This window comes from Leucopleurus acutus (assembly GCF_964270905.1).
Source record: "Leucopleurus acutus genome assembly, chromosome: 1".
Taxonomy (NCBI): domain Eukaryota; kingdom Metazoa; phylum Chordata; class Mammalia; order Artiodactyla; family Delphinidae; genus Leucopleurus; species Leucopleurus acutus.
In genome coordinates, this window is record NC_139142.1 from 13,762,993 (window position 1) to 13,785,367 (window position 22,375).

A 22,375-nucleotide genomic window follows, 5' to 3' on the forward strand; every position below is an offset into this window, starting at 1 on the left:
TCCCAGACTTCACATAATCAAACGTATTTCTCCCTCCTATTTCAGTAAGTGGCATCACCATCCATCCATTGACTCAAGCTAAAAATTGCCCAAGGGTCTTCCTTGAATCCTACCTTCCGTTTACTTGCCTCCCCTTATCCCACATCCCTAATGCAGTTCATCAGCAAATAATATTGGTTCTCTATTCATAATACCTTATTACAGTGCTGTTCAAAGTGTGGTCAGCAGATCAGTGCTGGTCCATGATGAGTTAGGTATAGACATTGAGAGTAAGCATTAAAAGCTTTTACAGCAGTTTGAAATTGTCATGATGCCACATTCACAATGGCAGACTCATCTCATTGAACAGGGTATAGACATCTTTAGTTCTGGCAAGCTCAGATGGTGAGTCATATGTGGCGCAAGTTGTGTAATAAATAATCCCGTGCAATAGGACCATATTACAGTATGTGATACTTTATGATTGGTTTATCAGCTGTATTCTCAAAGTGCATAAAAACCTGTGAAGATGAAAGCATTTCTTTTTATAACTTATATTTACAAGTTTTCATTTTTAATCAAAAATTTTCATTTTATTATTTAACATTATTAGTTAATTAAGGAAATAAAATTTATGTTGATTATTTTCACCCTCAAGTTGCAGAAGGTAAAACAAGCCTCACTGGAGTTTTTTGTTAGCTTGTTGGCGAGGAAACACTTGTCTTTTCTAATGTGGCAAGAGTATAAACCAAATGGTGAAGGTGGAAGTGATTCTGAAGAAACAAAGGCCCAAGAGTACATATTTGTTTTCCTCCAAACTGTGATCCCTCACATACTGAGTTCAGTTTATAGCTGTCATTGATGTTGACATCCTAAAAGCATAATGTTTAGTGATTTGTAGAGACATACTGGCTATGAAGCAATGGAACCATCAAAACACATAGGGTAGGGCTTCCCTGGTGGCGCAGTGGTTGAGAGTCTGCCTGCCGATGCAAGGGACATGGGTTCGTGCCCCGGTCCGGGAGGATCCCACATGCCGCAGAGCGGCTGGGCCCGTGAGCCATGGCCGCTGAGCCTGCGCGTCCGGAGCCTGTGCTCCGCAACGGGAGAGGCCACGACTGTGAGAGGCCCGTGTACCGCAAAAATAAAAAAAATTAAAAAATAAACATATAGGGTAGTAGAATCCACAATGACACACACAAAAAGTATTCTTTAATGGCATCCAAAAAAAAAAAATTAAGTTCAAAGCCACGAGAATTTTTTGAAAGGAAGAATAGAGGATTAAAAAGCTGATTCAAACAGATGTTCAGTATTTCACTTATAAACATGAGGGTTCTCCAGGCTTCTTAGTAAGTAATGTTTCAGCTCGCCAAGACTGAAATCCATATACGGTTGGTGAGACATTGGTGAAGGATTGTATCAAAGGTATTTGCTCAGAAATGTTGGGTGAATCCACGCACAGAAGGTAGCTCAAGTGTACTTCCAGGGCCCCCGCAGCTCAGCCTGTTCTGGAACCGGCTGATGGTGTGCAGGACTAATTCATAGAGCAGCTGAAGCCAGCAACATGTTTTTTCATTGTAGTGTGATAATTTCACTCATATTCCTATTTATGTGCAATTTGAACATGTTGGTGATACGAAGGAAGAATTTCTTTTTTCAGTTTTGTTGCTGACAAACAACTAAGTCTGAACTGTGTAGATGAAGGATTCGTTGTCAACAAACATGGACTGGAGTTTACATTTTGTGTAGGAGCGTGTTCCGATGGTGCAGAAAACATCCTGAAGACATCGCCCTGATTTAGGGGCTGCACCAGAATGTAAATCAGTGGGCTGTCTCTCTCATGAGGAAGTCCTGCTACGAAAAGAAATGTTGGTGGAACTAAACTGTGGGCTTAGTGCCGTCCTAAAAATCATGAATTAGGTAAAGGCTGGTGTGTTAAATTCTGGATTATTCTCTTGTGTTACATGATACTGTGTAGGCAGATCATGAACAGCTATTACTACATGCTGAGGTGTGATGATAATCAAGAGGACAAGTGTTTGAGAATGTTCAATTTATAGAACAACTCTAAACGTTTCTGTAAAATCAGAAGACAGTTTGATCCCGGCTTGTTGAAGATATGAATTGGACAAGCAGGATTGCGTATGTATCTAATACCTTCAGTATTTTTAATGATCTCAATATTTCCATGCAAGGAAGAAATGCAACATGTTTTTCGGTGGCTGATAAAAAAAGAAAGGAGCTTGGAAGAACAGACTTTCTACAGCTTATTACGACACACGTTCCATAAATTAACAATTATCAATGATGCAGGTGATGATCTTTATACTGCATATCTGTGAAAAGCTATCACAAAACACCTTAAAATTTGATAAGGCATTTTGAATTTTATTTTCCATCAAAAGAAGATCTACGCCTAAAAAATTCATGGATCCAGAATCCATTTCTTTCATCAAAAGATAAATTTAACCATAACTTACAAGATACATTACTGGAACTGACTTCTTTTGAAGGATTTAAAGGACTCTGAAAACGTAGTAGCACTTTTTCCATTTTAGATAAAATTTTAAAATGAACAAACCGAGCTTGCTGAAATTGCTCTAAAACCTCTTCTTCTATTCCATTCTGCGAGACTGGTTTCTTTCCTCTTATTATTATTAACATAAAACATAGAAATAGATTAGATGTACCTTATCAACTACAAGTAGCCTTGTTGGCGAAAGCACCTAGATTAGATAAATTATCAATCAAGAAGCAAGTCAGTTTGTCACATTAAAAATTTTAAACATTTATATACACTGTGTTCATTCAAAGTGTGCCTATAGACATTTAATATGGGGATTCATTTTTTTTCCCTCAAAATGAAAAAAAAAGTTGCAAGTGTAATAGTGAGCCTATACTGCATATTAGTTGCCTACATACATACTTTCAGTGAACAAACAACATGTACAATTTTCATACTTTTTTCCTTATGCATACTTTGGTAATATTTATTGCAATATAATTTCCTGTTGGTTGAACTAGTAATACAGAATTGCAGCTTTTAACTTGTAAGTCTTTTTATTTCATTTTTCTAGCAATTTGTATTAAGTTTTACAAAGTAGCAGTTTGCAACAGACTGGAAAAATTTTTAAAGTGGTCCTTTACCAAAGAGAATTTAAGCAGCACTGCCTTAGGGGACTTAATAGAAAATGAGGCTTTTCTTCAAAACATACCTCTGAAAAGAATTAGTTCTCTTACGAAGTCTTTCAAACTATCAGACATGTTCTCAGTTACTTTATTTTGAACAAGAAAAGAGTGTTGAGCCTGAAGCAGCCTCAGTCATGTGAGTTGTTGATGCTTACAGAGGTTACCTGATGAAATTGGCAAATAAAGGAGGAAGGAAATGTCACACAGATCCAGTTCTTCTGCCTGATGTTATAAACTCATAACTGCAAATATTGGCTGTCACTGTAAACAAGCCTTTAAAGATACTTTAAAAGCAATCCAGTAAGTGGCTACATATTAGAGATCACAAATACACATCTCAGATTGAATGAGAAAGAAACCCAAAACATACATTTTATAATGTTACGCAAATAGCTACCAAGTGGCTTTAGGTAAAAATTTCTAGTGTCCGTACCAAGCATGGAATTTACAAAGTCCTGTATTCCAGACAACTTTAACAGATGTGAAAGTGACATGCCCTGGAAAATAGAGTTAATGTCTCTAAAAGTGGCTCTGGTGATAATGAAAACATTGATATGAAGCCGCATGTCAAGAATGAATAAAATTGTTTCATGAAACGTGATCATGGAAAAAGCAGCGTGTGTTGGTTATTAGGCTCTTGTCTCTCAGCCCCAAACCCACCCTTCTCTACTCTGCATGGTGAGGCTGGGACTAAGACTCTGAAAGCCGCATCCAGCTGCCTCTCAGCAGGTTCCATCTTCCCAACGTGCAGAGGATGCCTGACGGCTGGAGAAGGGAGCAGCAGTGGCTCTTTCCTCCCTGTCTCCTCTCAGTTCCCAGAAGGATCACTTCATTCCAGCACCTGCTGTTGCTTCTAGTTTCCTGCTGTTGGTTCCAGTTTCCCACTGTTTCTCACCCTGGACCCCTCAGAGACATCAACCACAGCTCCCAGAGGGTGGGCTCCAGCTTCCCAGGACCCTCCACCAGCCTTCTAGGTCTACCTCAGCCTCTTCCCTCTGTTTCTTCAGCCCTGACGATGGTAGAGACTTCATATACTCATAGTTACAATTTTTTTTTCTTTTTAATAACTGCTGTGTTTACCTTTTGCCTTGTAGTCCTCCAATACCTGTCTAACTATTTCTTAGGTTAAAATCTCCCTTTTAAAATAACTGTCCTATTTCTGGACTGGATTTCCTGACTTGGATCCCAGCTGATGTAATAGCCGTGGCCCCAGCTAGTCTGGCAGTGGTTTGGTTGTGTCCGGCCCTGAATGCAGTGCCGAGCAGCTTGCCAGTGGCAAGTGGTAGTAATCCATGTCATGCAGTGGCATCGTGATTAATCAGATCACCCCCAGGGGTTGATGGTAATGGAGTGCCCGCTGAAGAAAGAAACTTGAGGCTGCTGCGTGTACCCATCTTTGCAGTAATGATGACGACTAAGAGTGGGGAATGGGGTGGCTATTTCTGCCTGGATGTGTATTTGTAGGGAAAAAAAAGACAAGCTCACGTCTTTAAACACTGAGGTCGTCATAGATGGCAAATCTCAAATGATCCCACCTCTCTCCATCTGCACTGCACCATCCTACCTCACACCATCCTCATTTCTCCCCTGAAGTTTGCAATAGCTTCCGGCTTCCAGTCCTTCTTTCTGACAACCCATTTTCTATATGATGACCCAAGTGCCTTAAAACCAGCTCCTCTGCTTAAAACCTCCAGTGACATCCTATTGCACTTAAAATCTAACCTCTTCAACCTCATCTCAAACCGCTTTCTTCTTCTCAGTTGTTCTAGTCTTTCTAGCTCTTTCCAGCTGTGGTACTCCCACCTTTACAGTTCTCTCTCATTGGAATTCACTTCCCCAAGCTCTCGTATGTGACTGCTTCCCTTCAACCCTTTCCCCTTGTAAATATGTCATCACGGGTTCATTTCTTTCATAGCACTTACTGCAATCTTTGTAGATCTTTTTTACTTCCTTGTTCATCTCCCCCCTACCAAACTGCACTCCATTAGGGCAGAGACCTCTCTGTCTGATTGGCTACTGTATTCCCAGGACGCTGCTCCAATGCCTACCACATAGTAGGTGATCAATACATATTTGTTGATTGAATGATTCTGAGAAATAATTTTTCCTCAGTTAATTTATAATTTTAGTTATGAAGCATTTCAAGCATGCAGAAGATATCGTAACAAACACCCAGGTACCTACCAACCAAATTTAACAGATTTTGACATTTTGCCATATTTGCTTCTGATTGTGTTTTCTTCTCTCTCGTTCTCTTTTTTAAAAGAAATGCTAAATGTAAAAGAAATGTGTCCATTTCATCTAAGTTCAAAATTATTAGCACAAATTTTGCATGGTATTCTCTTAACAATATTTTTAATGGCTGTAAAATCTGCCTCACCTTCAATCCAGATATAGGTAATTTGTGGGGGTTTTTTCCTTTCATCAGTCTAGCTAGAGGTTTATTAATTTTACTGATCTTTTTAAAGAACCGTCTTTGGTGTCATTTATTTTCTGTATTATTCTTCCATTTTCTAGTTCATTGATTTTTGCTGCTGTTATATTATTATTCCCTTCTACTTATTTTGGTTTACTTGATCTTTTTATGGCTTCTTCAAGTAGATGTTTCCATCGTTGATTTTAGTCTTTTTTTCTTTTCCAACGTAAACATTTAAAACTTTATATTTCCATCTAAGCACTGCTTTAACTGCATTCCACAAATTTTGTGTTTTCATTATCATCCAGTTCAAAATAGTTTCTAATTCTCTTTGTGTTTTCTTCTGTGAACCATGGGTTATTAAGAAATATGTTGCTTAATTTCCAAATATTTAGATATTTTCCAGATTTTTTGGTTACTGACATTTTATTTAATTCTGTTCCCTTCAACTCCTTTAAATTTATTGTAAGTTTTTTTATGGCTCAGCATCTGTCTTGGTGAATGTTCCATTAGAAATGGAGTGGAATGAATATCTTTTAGATGTTGATATTTACTACCAGAGGAGTATTAAAATAACCAGCTATAATAATAGATTTGTCTGTTTCTTCTTTGAGTTCTCTCAGTTTTTTGCTTCATGTGTTTTTAAGCTCTTTTATTAGGTATATATACATTTAGGATTATGTCTTCTTGATTAATTGATTGACTCTTATTATTATGAAACACCTCTTTTTCTCTGATAGTATTCTTTGTTCTGAAGTGATATTGGTATAGCCATTCCTCTTTTGTTATCTTTTTTTATTCTTTTACTATTAATTTATCTATGTCTTTATGATTAAAGTGGATTTCCTCAGGATGGCATACAGTTGAGTTGCTTTTTTATTCATTCTGATAATCTCTTCTTTTTAATTAGAGTGTTTATCCTATTTACAGTTAATGTAATTATCCATAGGATGGGGTTTAAGCCTGCCATCTTCATATTTATTTTCTGTTTCTTCTATTTGTCCTTTTTTTCCCCTTCCTTTCTTACCTTTATTTCCAGGACTCTTCTTTCCTTTGCATAGATCCAATTTTCCATTCTTTATAATTTTTTTATAAGCCTAAAGAACTTCCTTAAAATTTCTAGTCTACTGGTAACAAATTTTCTCAGTTTCTGTTTGTCTGAAAACGTTCTATTTTACTTTCATTTTTGAAGGATATTTTCTTTCAGCACTTTAAAGTTGTCATTCTAACTGGTTTCCATTATTTCTGATGACAAGTCAGTGGTAATTTTTATATATTTTTTTCTCTGAACATATGTGTCGTTTTCCCTGGCAGCTTTTAAGATTTTGTTTTGTTTGTTTTCAGCAATTTGATTATGATGTTCCTTTTTATAGTGTTCTTTATTTATCCTGCTTAGAGTTTGTTGAGTTTGGATCAGGGGTATTCTAGTGTTGACCAAATTTGGACAGTGTTTGGCCATCATTCCTTCAAATGTCTCTTCTTCTTCCCTGATATTCTGGTACTCCAATTACATGTAACTTAGACCACTTTGTATTACCGTACAAGTCACTGATGTTCTTTCCATTTCACTCTCAGCCTTTTTTTTCTCAGATTCAATTTGGGACGTTTCTATTTCCATTTCTTTAAATTCACAATTTTTTTCTGTAATGTCTAATATGATGTTGATCTCATCCCATGAATTATTTGCTTCAGATATTATACTTTTAGTCTCTAGAAGTTCCACTTGGTTCTCTTTTATATTTTCCATTTCTCTCTTCATTAGTTTATCTTTTCTTTAATCCTGGAGCATACTTATAATTAAAAGTCCTTGTCTACCAATTCTGTCATCTTTGTTGTTTTTGGTTCTCTTTCTTTTGACTGCTTTTTCTCCTGTTTATGGGTCACATTTTCTTACTTCTTAGCATGTATAATAATGTTTTTATTGGATCCTAGACTTTATTTTATTAATCTTCTATTGCTCTGTGACAGATTATCAGAAACTTAACAGCTTACAGCAGCCTCTGTTTTCATTCTCACAGTTCTGCAGGTTATAAGTCAGATGTGCTCACTTGAGTTCTATGCCTAGGTATTGGCTGGGCTGAGATTTTTTTTTTTTTTAATTTATTTGGTTGCACCAGGTCTTAGTTGTGGCTGGCAGGCTCCTTAGTTGTGGCTCACTGGCTCCTTAGTTGTGGCGCACCAGCTCCTTGGTTGTGGCATGCAAACTCTGGGCTGAGCTCTTATGTGGAAGTTCATGGGAAGAATCTGCTTTCAAGCCCATCTGGGTTTTTGGAAGCTTCCTTGTGGCTGTGGGTCAGAGGCCCTCGTTTTCTTGCCGGCTGTCAGCCAGTCTACTCTGCGCTCTTAGAAGATGCCTGCATTCCTTCTCATGTGGTCCTCTCCGTCTTCAAAGCAGCAGTGGTGTGTCACATCCTTCTTAACTCTTTGAGTCTCTCTGATCTCTTTTGCTTCCAACTGGAGAAAGTTTTCTGCTTTTAAGGGCTCATGGGATTAGATTACGCCCGCCTGGATTATTTTACCTGGTTTATTTAACAATCGTGGAAATGATCTCTCATAACATTCACAGGTTCTGAGGACTCAGGGGTATGGAATCTTGGGAGCCATTCCTAGAACTTCTGCCTACCACAATTATGAATGTTACAATGTTGAGAGTTGAGATTTTGATGTCTTCTTTTGGGTATTGAGATTAGTTCTGACAGGTTTTAAATTTACTTGGAAATAGGCTTGATTTTTAAGGCTTGTTTATAAGCTTTGTTTGTACAGTTGACTCTTGAACAATGCAGAGGTTAAGGGCACCGATCCCCTTGTAGTCAAAAATCCATGTACTGCTATCTCTGCCTTGAAAAACAAAGGAATTGAAAGATGACTCACCCAAGGTCAGGAAGCTAAAACTGTTTGGATGGAATCACGTCTCAAACCCTAGTTCTTTTGATGCCACATATTGTGATCTCTAAGCAAACACAAACTTTTCCCCACACTTGATTAAAGATCTGTGAAATGAAAATACAGGTATTATATTTATTGAAAACAATCCATGTATAAGCGGACCCATGCAGGTCAAACCCGTGTTGTTCAAGGGTGAACTGTGTAGTTTTAGAGTACCCTTTACAGCTAATTTAGCCCCACTCCGGAGATTTGGCCTTTCCGGTGTCTACTCAATAGCCAAGGTGTGCAGTGCTGTCTCTCCAGTCTCACTAGTGGGAACCTCAACAGGTACAAGCCCTGTGTGAGATCAGCGGTTGTTCAGCTGGCTCATCCCTGGCAGTTCCTTCCCCAGGTTTTTGATTCTCACCCCTGCGTGTCCTCAGGGAATCCCATGCAGATTTCTGGAGCTCTTTCTCTGCATGGCTCCTTCCCCATGGCACTCCACACTGCAAATTCCAGACCCTCAGCCACTCCCAACCCAGGTACCGCAAAGGTTAGGGTGAGGGAGCAGTCCAACGCAGGTGCTGGGAATTTGGAGGTATGTAGTTGGAAGAGAATTTTAAAATAATTATAAAAATGACTAAAAGTCTATCTTGTATTTATCATCATGTCTCTACAACTCTGACTAATCAGGTGATAAAATACTTGGGATGGGGTGGGAAACGGGACTTTTGTTGGCCTACATTCTAAACAATTGCTGAGGTTACTTTTGAGTTTTAATAATACGTATAAACTTTAAATTGCACCTTATTATGTATTTCTTTTATTAAACAGCTAAACGTGCTTATTTTGAGAGTACATTTCTAGCAGTAGCAGTTCAGAATCATTTGGACTGGCTTCAAATATAGTTTGTGTTTCCATCTCCTGTAGTATAAGAAACTCCCATGTTTAAAGAATAGATTTGGTATAAACGATAGCACAGTTGTTGTGAAGATAAAGAAATAATGTGAGTTATTGAAGTCTGTCATTGTATGTGACCACTTAAGAGTTTTACTTTGTGTTTACAATGTAAAATAGTGAAACCAAGTGGGAAATGTGAGGCATCATATTTATGTTTGTTTAGTTTACACCTGAACTATTGTACAGATTTCAATATAATTTTGTAAAATGATGTTTATTCTCCTTTTTGCATCGTTAATGGTTTGTTTTAAAACCAGAGAATAAATCAAGAACATAATGATTATTGCTGATTATTACATGATTATTGCTGAAAATAATTTTGTCATACAGAGAAGAGAGGTGTTTAAGAAATGATAGGCTCCTGGTGTCAAATATGTTAGGTGCTCTGTGCCCCAGACTCTGACCTCTGTCTCCTCAGCTCAGTAAGACCGCCATCCCCTGCTTGAGTTTCCCTTCCCTTTACCTCAGTTCGGATGGTACCTCTAGGCAGAAAGCCAGGATAATTATAGGGCTCTCTTCACTTGTTTTTCTTCTCAGGAATCATAAGCCCTGCTCTCTGCTGTCCAGTCTCTGAAAGCCACTTTAAAAAAATATATCTTTCGGGATTTCCCTGGCAGTCCAGCGGTTAAGACTTTGCCTTCCATTGCAGGGAGTGCAGGTTTGATCCCTGGTCGGGGAGCTAAGATCCCACATGCCTCTTGGCCAAAAAGCCAAAACATAAAACAGAAGCAATATTGTAACAAATTCATTAAAGACTTAAAAAATGGTCCACATCAAAAAACAAATTTAAAAAAGAAATCTATATATATCTTTTATTGTTTATGGCAGAAGGGCTACTCTGGTACTCTCCAAGTTTGATTGAATTATTTGTGTATATTTCTATTTCCTGGGTTAGCCTACCAGTTCCATAAGTGTAGGAGCCATATGGTATTAGAGTTCTCCAGAGAAACAGAAACAATAGGACATATCTAGAGAGAGATTTATTTTAAGGAATTTGGCTTACACAGTTGTGAGCCGGCAAGTCTGAAGTCCACAGGTAAGGCTGCAGACGGCAGACTCAGCCGAGGTTTCTTTTCTTTTTCTTTTTAATTTTATTTATTTATTTATTTTGGGGGCCACACCACACGGCATGTGGGATCGTAGTTCCTTGACCAGGGATAGAACCCACACCCGCTGCAGTGGAAGCTCAGAGTCTTAACCACTGGAGCGCCAGGGAAGTCCCTCAGCCAAGGCTTCTATACTGCATTCTGGCGACAGAATCACTTCTTCTTTGGGAAGCATCACTCTTTGCTTGTAAGACCTTGAACGGATTGGATGAGGCCCACCCATGTGGAGGGTTATCTGCCAGACTCAAAAGTCTACTGATTTAAAGGTTAATCACATCTGAAAAATTAACCTTCCCAGCAACATCTAGACTGGTGTTTGACCAAACAAGTAGGCGCCATAGCCTACCCAAGGTGACACAAAAAATTAACCACCACACAAATACTGTTCATTTTTATACCCCCAGAGCCTAGGGTGGTACCTAGGAATTAAGGACTAACAAATGAGTCTGGGAATAAGGAACTAATTTTGGAAATAAGGCTGGAAGTAGAGGTTGCAGTAGCTCATGAGAGACTTATGTTAAGGAGTTAACCATAGTGTGTGGGCAGAGTGGGAGTCTTCTGTTTTTATGAGGGAAATTGGTGATGTAGTCTGTCTTGATGGCAGCATAGAAACTGAGGTTTAATGTGCAGAATCGTGACGATAGCTGGGGGAAGAATGGCAAGGACTTGAGGAAAGCAGTGTCCTGGGGATGGAAAGATCATAGCAGTAGTGGGACCAGTGGGAATGGAGCAGAGTGCCTGTGAAGAGAGAGGAAAGAGGCAAATAATTATTTTGTTGGAGAATCAGCATTGAAATTTCACTTAGTTTCTCTGTCTCCTTACCACAGAACTTCCTGAACACTTTAGAGGGAGCTTTAGAAAGATGTTAACAAAACTCTAAAATACAAACATACTATTCTTTTTTAAAAAAGGAAGAAACTTATTTCAACAACTCTACATTTATACGTATAATGTATTACTCTGCAATAACAGCTGTTAGGTTTCTCTATGGCCTCTTTTAGTCTTCAGCCATATGTAATCACAGGGTTTTGTATAGTTGTAGTAATGTTGTGTATATCATTTCATATTCTACTATGAGAAAATATTAGTTTGTATCTACATGGCATCACATATATTATTTAATAACAGAAGAGCTTTATGGTACATTGATGAGCTGTAATTTACTGAGCTATATTCCTTTTGTAGGACACTTGGATTTCCTACTGGGTTTTTGCCATTGTAAAAGATGATGGTATAGATGATTTTCTACCTAAAGCATTTTTCAACATCTATACTGCAATATAATTGACATGCAATAAACCGCACATATTTAAAGTATACAGTTTAATAGTTTTTGAGATGTATATACTCTTGAATTATCACCACAGTCAAGATAATGAAGATATTTATCACCATCTAAAGTTTCCTTGTGGGCTTCCCTGGTGGCTCAGTGGTTGAGAGTCCGCCTGCCGATGCAGGGGACACAGGTTCGTGCCCCGGTCCGGGAAGATCCCACATGCCGCGGGGCGGCTGGGCCCGTAAGCCATGGCCGCTGAGCCTGCGCGTCCGGAGCCTGTGCTCCACAACGGGAGAGGCCGCAACAGTGAGAGGCCCGTGTACCGCAAAAAAAAAAAAAAAAAAAAAAAAAAAAAAGAATGTATTTCTTTTCGGTTACCTTCCATTTTGCTTCACAAATTTTTCATCTTTTGCCCTGAATTTTGAGAGGCTTTAGCATTCATTCATCTTGTTGCTCAGGCTCCTGTAGACTTCACATTCTCTCTGGTCTCAGCTCTGTCTCTAACCTGTTCGTTCAACTTTCCCCTTGATTTTTATTTTTCCGGTTAGATGCTCTATCAAATCAGTCAAAACTCTAATCTTCATGATGCTCCAGGAGCACTCACTGTCCTCTAATAGTTTATCTCCTCACCATTGCCCAAAACTCAAGTTTACAGCTCTCTATGTAGCATTAATTAAAAAGTATTTTATAATGAAATTCCTCTAATCTTGATGCCAGTGCTTCTCTTAAACTCAAAGTTTGCTAAGGGCTCTTAAGTACAACCCAGCATCTGTGGGAGAAAAACCTAATTAAGAACTTTAATGGAAAATTTTCAAATGTACACTCACTGCATAATTCTGAAGCACTAACATTTTGAAATGTTTTTGTGCTTTCTTTTCCCAGCCCTGAATTAGTGGAATGTTCTCTGTGCTGTTCTGTGGCGCTCTGGGGAGGACACTCAATGTGATGTCATGGTCTAGGGCATTCCAGGTCCAGGTCTTATTCAGCCCGTAACTCTGCATGGCTGTGAAAAGCTTGGCTGATTGTACAACAGAGTCATCCTAATCCCAGAGTTTATCCCGTATTCCCACATACAGTGAGAACAGTCTAGGAGTTGGAAATGAGTCCCAGAGTCTTGCTTCTAGTACTACATGCAGTGTGTATGTAGCTTTGAGCTGTTTGTATTCTACAACTTGGCTTTTCTTTCTGTGTAAAATAGGATCCACGTGGATTTCTGACAAAGGTCTTTATGATCTCAGAAAGCACAGAATTATCATTAGCTGGGCGTGGGACTGTGCTGTGAACCAGGAGGCCTGGTTTTCGGGCCTAATTGTGTTGCTAGCTGGATAGGCAACTTTAGGAAAGTTGCTTTATGCTTCTGAGCCTCAATTTCCTCATCCCTAAAATGGCAAGAGTGGGTTGGGGAAAAAAAAAAAAAGAATGGGTTGGGTGATTTCTAAAGTCTCTAAAAGGAAAAAATGCCTGCATGCTCTTATTCTGGGGAGGGGGTGGGAATTTGGAAGCATGATGGGCAGGTTAGACCCCGCCTCCATCCCAGGGTCCCAGAGCCCGTGGGGCTGACAGGCGGCAGATCTGAAGCCCTCATCGCAGCAGCCCACTTCACTGGGCGGGGCGGGGGGCAGGGGTAGGGGTGCAGAGAAGCGACAGGAAAGAAAAGAAGACACGAAGCGTTCCCACCTCAGGGTGTTTGTTCTGTACGGTCCTCCAGAGATGAGAATACCAAGCGCGAAGTTCAGACTCGTTTTATCCCTGCGGTTTGATTCAAACTAAGAAAAGGGTTCTGTTTGTTTTCTCTCCCCGCTGGGAGCTGTTTTCAGTAAAACTTCCATACGCGGGATATATTTATTGCTAAAGAGTGTCAAGTGTGCCGAATAGTCAGACCATGCAGTCACAGAAAGAAAACTGCCGCGGAGGAATGTGCGCCCAGACGGCGGCACCCGGGACCCTCCTTCGAACACACTTGTTTAACGGTTCTGTCCATAACATCTTTCCTTTCATTCCTTTCTTATAAACTCAAATAAGCCCTCGAAGTGCTAAATGTTTTTCCTTTGTTGGCCATCACTCGCAGCATGATTTTATCAAACATGAATTTTCCCTTAGCTCTCAGTTGCGTGCAGGGGGAAGCTGGCAAAATAGAGAAGAGGTGGTTGTGGGGTGGGGGGGCGGGGGGGGGCGCTTGTGCGTGTGTGTGGTGGGGAAGAGATCTGGCTACAAAAGTAACAAATGCTCCTTGTACAATATTTTGGAAATAGAGAAAGGTAAGAAAAAGAGAATAAAAACCAACCACATCCCTAGCAAATCAAAGGTAACTGTTGTTAATATTTTGGTATTTAGTCTTTCTTGTTTCTCTCCATGTTTTTGTTAAGTGAGTTTTAGATCCCATGCTTTTCAATCATTTTGCCGTTTTCACTTTATAAATAACCCTACAAAATAAATAAATAAATAAATAAATAACCCTACAATCAACTTATCTGTTCACACTTTTAAGTTTTTTCCTTAGGAGAGGTTCCTAGATGTGGGAAGACCATACTGGGTAGTATGAACTTATTTTTTCATTTTTAGGACTCCTGATTCTTCTTACCAGATTGCCTAATTAACAAATGTGACTGCCTCTTGCAGCATCTGCCCCTCTGTGCTCTCACTGATGACTGAATGTTATTTATTTTTCAAATCTTTGATAATCTAATAGGTGGAAAACAGTATATCTCATGTTTGGTTCTGTTTCCCTGCTTGCTAGTAATATTGAACATTTTCACATGTTGATTAGCTCTTCCTGTTCCCTCTTCTGTGAATTATCTATCCATGTCATTTACCTCTTTTCTATGATGAGAATATTGACCTGTTTCTATTTTTATCACAACTATTATTCCCAGTGTGCTGTTTTCCTTTTATTTTATGATGATTTTTTGATCTGCAAAGTTTTAAGTTTTCATATATTCAAACCTGTGATCTTTTCCTTTGCAATTTTTTCCCACTGCTTTTATACTGAGAAAGTTTTTCTCATCTAGAGGCCAGGTTAATATCCACTTCCATTTTCTTGGTTGCTTTGAATTTTAAGATTGTTTAGTGCTTTGGAATTTAGTTGGGTATTTAGCATGGGATGATGATCTAAACATTTTTGTTTCCAAATTGCAAGCCAGTTTTCCCCTTATCATTTGCTAGATAACCCCTATTTATATATAATGTCTTTTTTTTTTTTTTTTTTTTTTTTTTTTTTTGCGGTACGCGGGCCTCTCACTGTTGCGGCCTCTCCCGTTGTGGAGCACAGGCTCCGGACGCGCAGGCTCAGCGGCCATGGCTCACGGGCCCAGCCGCTCCGCGGCATGTGGGATCTTCCCGGACCAGGGCACGAACCCGTGTCCCCTGCATCGGCAGGCGGACTCTCAACCATTGCGCCACCAGGGAAGCCCTATATATAATGTCTTGATTATTATATTCTGTATTGAGTTCTTTTACATCCTAGGGGACCTTTCCAGGCTGTGATCTACTCTCTTCCCTTATTCTTACACCAAGGACACACTTTTTCCCCCAGTTCTTACAATATGTTCTAAAACCTGGTATTTCTTGTTTTCAAATTGTTCTCAGCTCTTCCTGCCTGTTTATTTTCCAGATGGATGGTAGAATCATTTTTGCGGAGTTCCAAAAACCTCCCTGTGGGGTTCCGATGAAAATTGCGTTCAACTTATAAATTAATTGGGAAGAATTTGGCATGTTTACAACGTTCAGTCTTCCCATCCAGGAACACACATATGAACATTTTAAAATATCCTTTTGTAGGTCTCCATGGAATTTTGTAGTTTTCTTTATGTAAATTCAACACATTTCTTATTAAGGTATTTAAAGATAATTTTATATATGGGGTGCGTTTTTTAATGGAATCTTTTCCCCCTTTAGTTTAGATCCACTATTTTTAATATCACTTTTTCCCAAATGACTGCCAAGTACTGACAGGAATCTAAGGGAAAAGCATATTTGTTTCTTTTCAAGCTTATAAACTCAGAGATTTAGAAGTAGAACCGACCTTAAATAAAACTTGTTTTTATATATGATAAAACTGGGGTCGTGAAAAGTCAAATTTCTTTACAGGTCATGTAACTTATTAGAAAAGTAGCTAAATAGATGAATACTTCCAAATGTCCCTATTCTTTGTGTTGAGGACATGTGAAACTCAACTATCCAAAACAGAACCCACGATCTGCCCCCTTGTATTAATTTCCTATGGCTGCTGTAACGAATTACCCCAGACTTAGTGACTTAACACACATTTGTTAGCTTTCCATACTAGAGGTTAGGGATCCAAAACGGGCCTCCCTGGGCCAAAATCAAGATGTCAGCTGGGCTGCATTACAGCTAGAGGCTCTAGGGGAAAATCCACTTCCTCTCCTTTTCCAGCTTCTGGAGGCCACCTGCATTCCTTGGCTCAGGGCACCTTCCTCCCAGCAGCTTAGCATCTATCTTCCAATCTCTCTCTGACTCATTCCTGAGTCTTCTACTTACTTCCCTCTTCCTCCTTTAAAGATCCTTGAGATTACATTGGGCCCACCTGGATCATCTAGGCTAATCTTCCGTTTTAAGGTCAGCGGCCTTAATTCCATCTACAACTCTATCCCCCTTTTCCCATGGAACACAACCATACGCTCCAGGGATTAGAACATGGACATCTTTGGAGGGCCATCATTCTGCCTACCTCAGCAAGGATGAACTTTCAAAATGTATATTTAAGCACATTAGCCCTCTCCTTGAAGCACTTTGGCAGCTCCCCATAGCTCTTTGGATTATAACCAGAATCCTTAAGTGGCCCACCAGGTCCTGAGCAGTTTCATTCCATTCATCCTCAGCCTCATTGGGCTCCATGCTCATCCCCGCTCCGTACTCTGGCCACATTGCTTCTTCCAGTTCCTTGAATGTACTTGCTGTCTCTTGCCGTGAGGCCCTTGTGCATGCTGTCCCCTCTGCCGGGCAATTCGTCCCTGCCCTGTACTTCACCACCTTCTGTTTCTCCTGCAGGGCACTTAGCACACTGGTGCTTCTACTTTCTTGTAGAATTATTTAATTCTCTCGCTGGCTGAACTAAAAGCTGCAAGGGGCTCTATTTCTTTTCTGCTCACCCCCACATCTTCAGAACCTAATGCACTTGGTCCATAGTGGCTTTTAGTGTGTGTCTGATGAATACGTAAATGAACTCAAGAATCTGTTTCTCAGAAAAAGCATTTTTAGTGAATGTGTTCATTGACACAGCTATAAAAGCAAAAAGACTGGGGCATTTCAAAAGTCCAACAAATAGTGGCCTCCCTGGTGGCGCAGTGGTTGAGAGTCCACCTGCCGATGCAGGAGACACGGGTTCATGCCCCGATACAGAAGAATCCCACATGCCGCGGGGCGGCTGGACCCGTGAGCCATGGCTGCTGAGCCTGTGTGTCCGGAGCCTGTGCTCCGCGGCAGGAGAGGCCACAACAGTGAGTGGCCCGCATACCGAAAAGAAAAAAAGTCCAACAAATAAGTAAATTATTATAATTCCATTTGATAAAATCATATACAGCCATTAAAAATGGAAATAATAAAGACTATAACAATGGGGGAAATGTTTATAGCACATTTAAAAGAGCAGAATACAGAAGTTCTTACCCTAATCAGAAAGAAAAGTGCCACAATGATCATAGCAACTGGTTTAAGATCATGGGATAGTAAGTGACATTTCTTTTCTCCCATTTCCAAACTTTCCTATTCACATGTTCATATACACAGCACATGTTTCTTGAATGCCAGTGTGGGTGTCAGGCACTGCATCAAGTCTCAGAACAGCACAGTGAACTTGTATGTGGTCTCTGCCTACTGCAAGTTTACAGTCAAGTGAGGAGGAAAACTAGTAATAATATCACACAGGTGGTCCAGCATTCACGGACTATCACTGTATTTGAGAAAACATGGACTCCTTTACCACATGTGCACCGTAGGCTAAAGAAAGTATTTGTAGTTTGGGTTCATCATCATCATGGCACTAAAAATTTTAATTGAGGGGGAAAACTGTAGGAATAGACCCATTTCGTTTAGGCTTTGAAGATTTCCTAAATTGTCTTTCCAGCCCTTAATCACCACTTTCCAAGATGTAGACTGTACACCCCACAAGGAAGACATCTGGGGAGGTGATGAACTTTTCCTGGTTACCTTAGTTCAACCACAGCAAAAAGATGTGTGCAGGTGGTCACGAGGTCACCACTGATGCCTGCTCAACGCAAACTCGTTTCCAAACAGTCAGTGCGTCCTCTGCACCCAATTCGAGGAAACCGGAAAAACAGTTTTCCCAACATGAATTTTCTTGTTTTCATCTTCTCATATTTATGTATCTGTGACTGTGCCTCTTTGCTTGAGCATAATGTAAATACTTAATTGGTTTAATAAATATCCTGAAATAGCCTCGTTGAGTTCTAACTAGAAGGGCACAAACATTTTACCTCACTTAGCCAGCACAGATCAACACTTTGTATCTTTAATGATGATCGGGATCTTTTTTAGTGGCTGAAATACTCCGTAATCAGTGATGTGGCCCTGCCTGTGGGCAGGAGAGACTAGATAATGGGTAGAAAACGTCACGCTGGTTGGGACCAGTAATTTGAACCCCTGAAATCAGTATTGCTGTGGCCGTTTATGGGAGAGTCCATTTTCTTCCCAAGGCTAAGAAGGGCCCACCCCTACCCCCCAACACACTCCTAATGTCCCTTGGTGATTTACGCATTACTGAAACCCTCCTTGAGCCAGCTTCTGTTCTCAGCCTGAGACCTCCGGAGACTCTCTCCAACCCTCCCACCCGCTCAGAAGGCAAATGTCATGCCAGCTTCCGGCACTGTGGTCACCCCGCTGGAGAGTGATTCTCAGTGCTGAACGGGAGGGAAGAGGCCCGTGAGGATTGGAACAGGGGGGTGTCGTGTACTTTGTGAGACCTCATTAAGCGGGGTACATCCCCTCTTCTTCCCCCATCCCCATACCAACCTTGGGAATTATTAGTTCAGGGATAGAAAAGGAGTCCTGTTTTCTAGCTGTTGTCTGAAGAAGCCCTTCCAAGTTCTAGTCCTAAAATATCCCCTCTGCAGTTGCACTTGGAGTCCCTTGGTCTTAGCCTAGGATTTGATTAATTTGGCCATGTTCATTCTCTTTGCATTTCATGATTTTCTAAACACTTGCCATATGCCCTCTGAACTTTCATCTCTTTCCACTGGAGTTCTGTTTCGACTGCAATTCTAAAAAAGCCCTTGTGGTTATTCCACTTGGTGTGACTTTGTGATTATAGGTGGGCTTTATTAATAGGCTACTTCTGATCATCTGAGGGAATTGTTTCATTATGAAGTGTTATTCATTTTTTTATATTGCTTATTATTGTCCACAGACCCAGAGGTTTTAAATGCTGAGAGTATGCTGTAAACAAAAACATAAATAATTTATTGCAATTATGAAGGCCAGATTTTCTATTGGCTCAGTGATGCATATCATTGAGAACTGGCCTGAGATATAAAATCTTATTTTCCCTAGTGGATTATTTAAAACTACAGTGTAAGCAGTTAAAAATCTTAATTTTTATAAATTCCTGTACTCTCATTTAATGAAAAAAAAAAAAACCACCCTGACTTGATAGAATTTTAAAATATTGTTCCTCTACCAAGCTATATAGAGTTAATCCCTTGGATTACTGTGAGTCTCTGCTAACACAGTATGAGAATATCTTTCAGGATCTGGCTGTGCCAGAGTCCCTGGGGTGACTGTCAGGTCCTGTACACTCCTTTGAAATGTGAGTGCTTTTAATTAGATGGAGCAATGGATATTCTTTGTTTCTATATTATTATATTATTATCCTTCTGTTGCCAGAACTCCCAGTCCCGTCTAATTGCAAGGGAGGCTGGAAAATGTGGTTTAGCTACGTTCTCAGGAAGAGAAGGAAATAAGTTTTGTTGAACACATAGCAGGCTCTGCCATGGAAACAGACTCCAGCCATTCCCAGATGGATAAATGGATAGTCAGTGATCCCAGCTCCTTTTCCTGCCAACCTGTTTATCCCCACCAATTTGAAATAAGCAAACAAAACATTCCACAGTCCCCCATCATATATTATTAAAAGTATATTCTTCTCGAAAACATTATACTACTAGGGAAAATAAGCATTATCTGACAATTGGTGTTTTCTGACTCCGAGGAAGTATGCTTTTTAAAACAGCAAGCTTCCTATCTGACAGTGGCTAACAGCATGATTAGCAGGGCATTTATACATGGCTCAATGTTTATAGTTCATATTTCAACTTCAACTCTATTTGTTGCATTAGCAAAATGAAGCTTATTAAGCTTTATTCTTTTAGTCCGTCTCTCCAAGCATCTGAACCCCCTAATACTCAGCTTTCTTGTCTGGAAGTATGTAATCTTTCCTACATTACACTTGAAAGTTCAGCTCATTCCTAAACCTCCAATCAAGGATATGAACTTGTTGCTTTCAGAGAGGCCCCATCTGTTCATGGAGCCATTATGCCATCAGTTAAAGTGGTCAGAGTTCATTTTATTGCCTCCTTTGTGGAAGAACTTGTAGTGTAAAAGCCTGTGTTATTGAAAACATAATTTTCCTCATCATTATGCTTTCTTTCTAGCCAGATCATAACCTGCTAGAAATCTATTGAGCATAGAGTGAAAAGCTCTTCAAAATAGCTGTTCTTAAGAGATTAAATGATTGCCATCTCTGTCCCATTTCTGTTATCTCATAATCAAGTTCAAGATGATACTAGATATCTCAGCTGAGGTGATTATATATTTGAAATAGAAATGGCTTTATCTCCATTCATATTTCATACTATTGAAGGCAGGATCATTTTTTTCCCATTTACATGTATATATGTTTATGGTTCCTTACAACTGTCTGTGGGTTAAAGACTCAAACTACTTTTTTTTTTTTTTTTTTTTTTTTTTTGTGGTACGCGGGCCTCTCACTGTCTTGGCCTCTCCCGTTGCGGAGCACAGGCTCCGGACGCGCAGGCTCAGCGGCCATGGCTCACGGGCCCAGCCGCTCCGCGGCATGTGGGATCTTCCCAGACTGGGGCACGAACCCGTGTCCCCTGCATCGGCAGGCGGACTCTCAACCACTGTGCCACCAGGGAAGCCCTCAAACTACTTTTTAAAGGCTAAAAATGGCTAACGGGGGTTGGCTTGCCTTTTTAGACTTTCGGTACAAAGACACTAGTTGTAGATTACGATCCAGCATAGATTCATCAAAATGTACGGCTGTATCAAATCTTAGCAACCGTAGTCGAGCAGCTTGACCAGTGAGAAGCTTGAGATTCACAGCTGCTGAGACACTTGCCCAGGGTCACCTAGCCTCGCTAAGATGAAAGCTCACTCCTAGGCCTTTTCTGGTGGATCACACTGCCTCCCTGCTGCATTCAGAGTAAGCCTCTTACACAGATATGGCGTGGAGAGAGAACGGAGGACCTAGTGACCCAAAAGTACAGGAACCAGATTTTTTATGCTTAGTGCAAAGAGGCTCACTTTTGTTTTTGTTCTTTATCCTTAAAGCTGTCTGATCCATGCTATTTTCTTCCATCACAATTTCTCTTCCAGAGATTCAAACTGAGAAAAAAAGATCATCTCACTATTTATTAGCAGTTCTGCTAAAACACTTGATAGAGAAGGAATATGAAACTCTTTGCCAGAAATGAGACTTTGGGCTGTATGTTGATTGCATTTATCCACATGCACACAAGTAGTCAATAATCAGGCATACTGAAAGTACATTCTTTCCTCCTTTTAAAATATCTCTAGCTTTACATAAGACTCCTCGTTTTAAAAACCTAGTAAATAAGAAAAAGTGAGTCATTATTTATGGTTAATCACTTTTGCCAGCTGTGACTGCATTTCACATCCATTTTCCTTTCTTCTTTCTTTTTCTTGGACTGGAGAATCTATCCTGTCACTCTTTAGGGAAAAACCATATCGGTCCCATCAATACCTTCTTTCAGCACATAATCACAGTTAAGCCACTGTAAACAGAGATTTTTGTTGGATTACAGCAAGGAAGTAACTTCTTTAGAAGGCAGAACTGTGGAGAATAATCCAGAATCTTGAGATGACACCTAAAGAGAAAAATCTGAGTTATCTTAGGGTTTCTTTCAAAATGGAATAATTATTTCAAAAATATTGAATTTATGAGTGTCTACTCTATGTCTACCAAGTTCCAGATATTATAAGGTTTAGAAAAGATTTCAGATGGGATACCTGGCATGTCAGGACACTTTTATTTGCAAGTACCAGGAAATCCATTTCATACTTCCTTTAACAACCCAGGGAATTTATTGGATCAGGTGACTAAGAGTTTTGAAATTGGGCATGCTTCAGGCCTGGTTGATTAGGCTCCAGTTCACTCTAATTTTTCTGATTTTTCCCTTCACTGTGTATAGCTCCATTTTCAGGCTGATAATTGACAATGAAAAGCAGGTGCAAAAATTTTTGGATCAGTGGCTCATAGAACTGTTGTGGACTTCGTACTCTTGTGGTAGGAAAAGGACCATTGTAATATCGTGTCACCTCTGCATCCCAGCTGAAAGAGCTTCTCCTTTC

At 39.9% G+C, this 22,375-nt stretch overlaps 1 protein-coding gene across 2 annotated transcripts in view; it reads left to right on the forward strand.

Annotated features, from left to right (window-relative positions):
• The window catches only part of EFCAB11 (EF-hand calcium binding domain 11), a gene marked incomplete at its 3' end in the record, with an annotated part of 152,056 nt that overhangs the window by 110,744 nt on the left and 18,937 nt on the right, over nucleotides 1-22,375 (forward strand). The window lies entirely within an intron of this gene.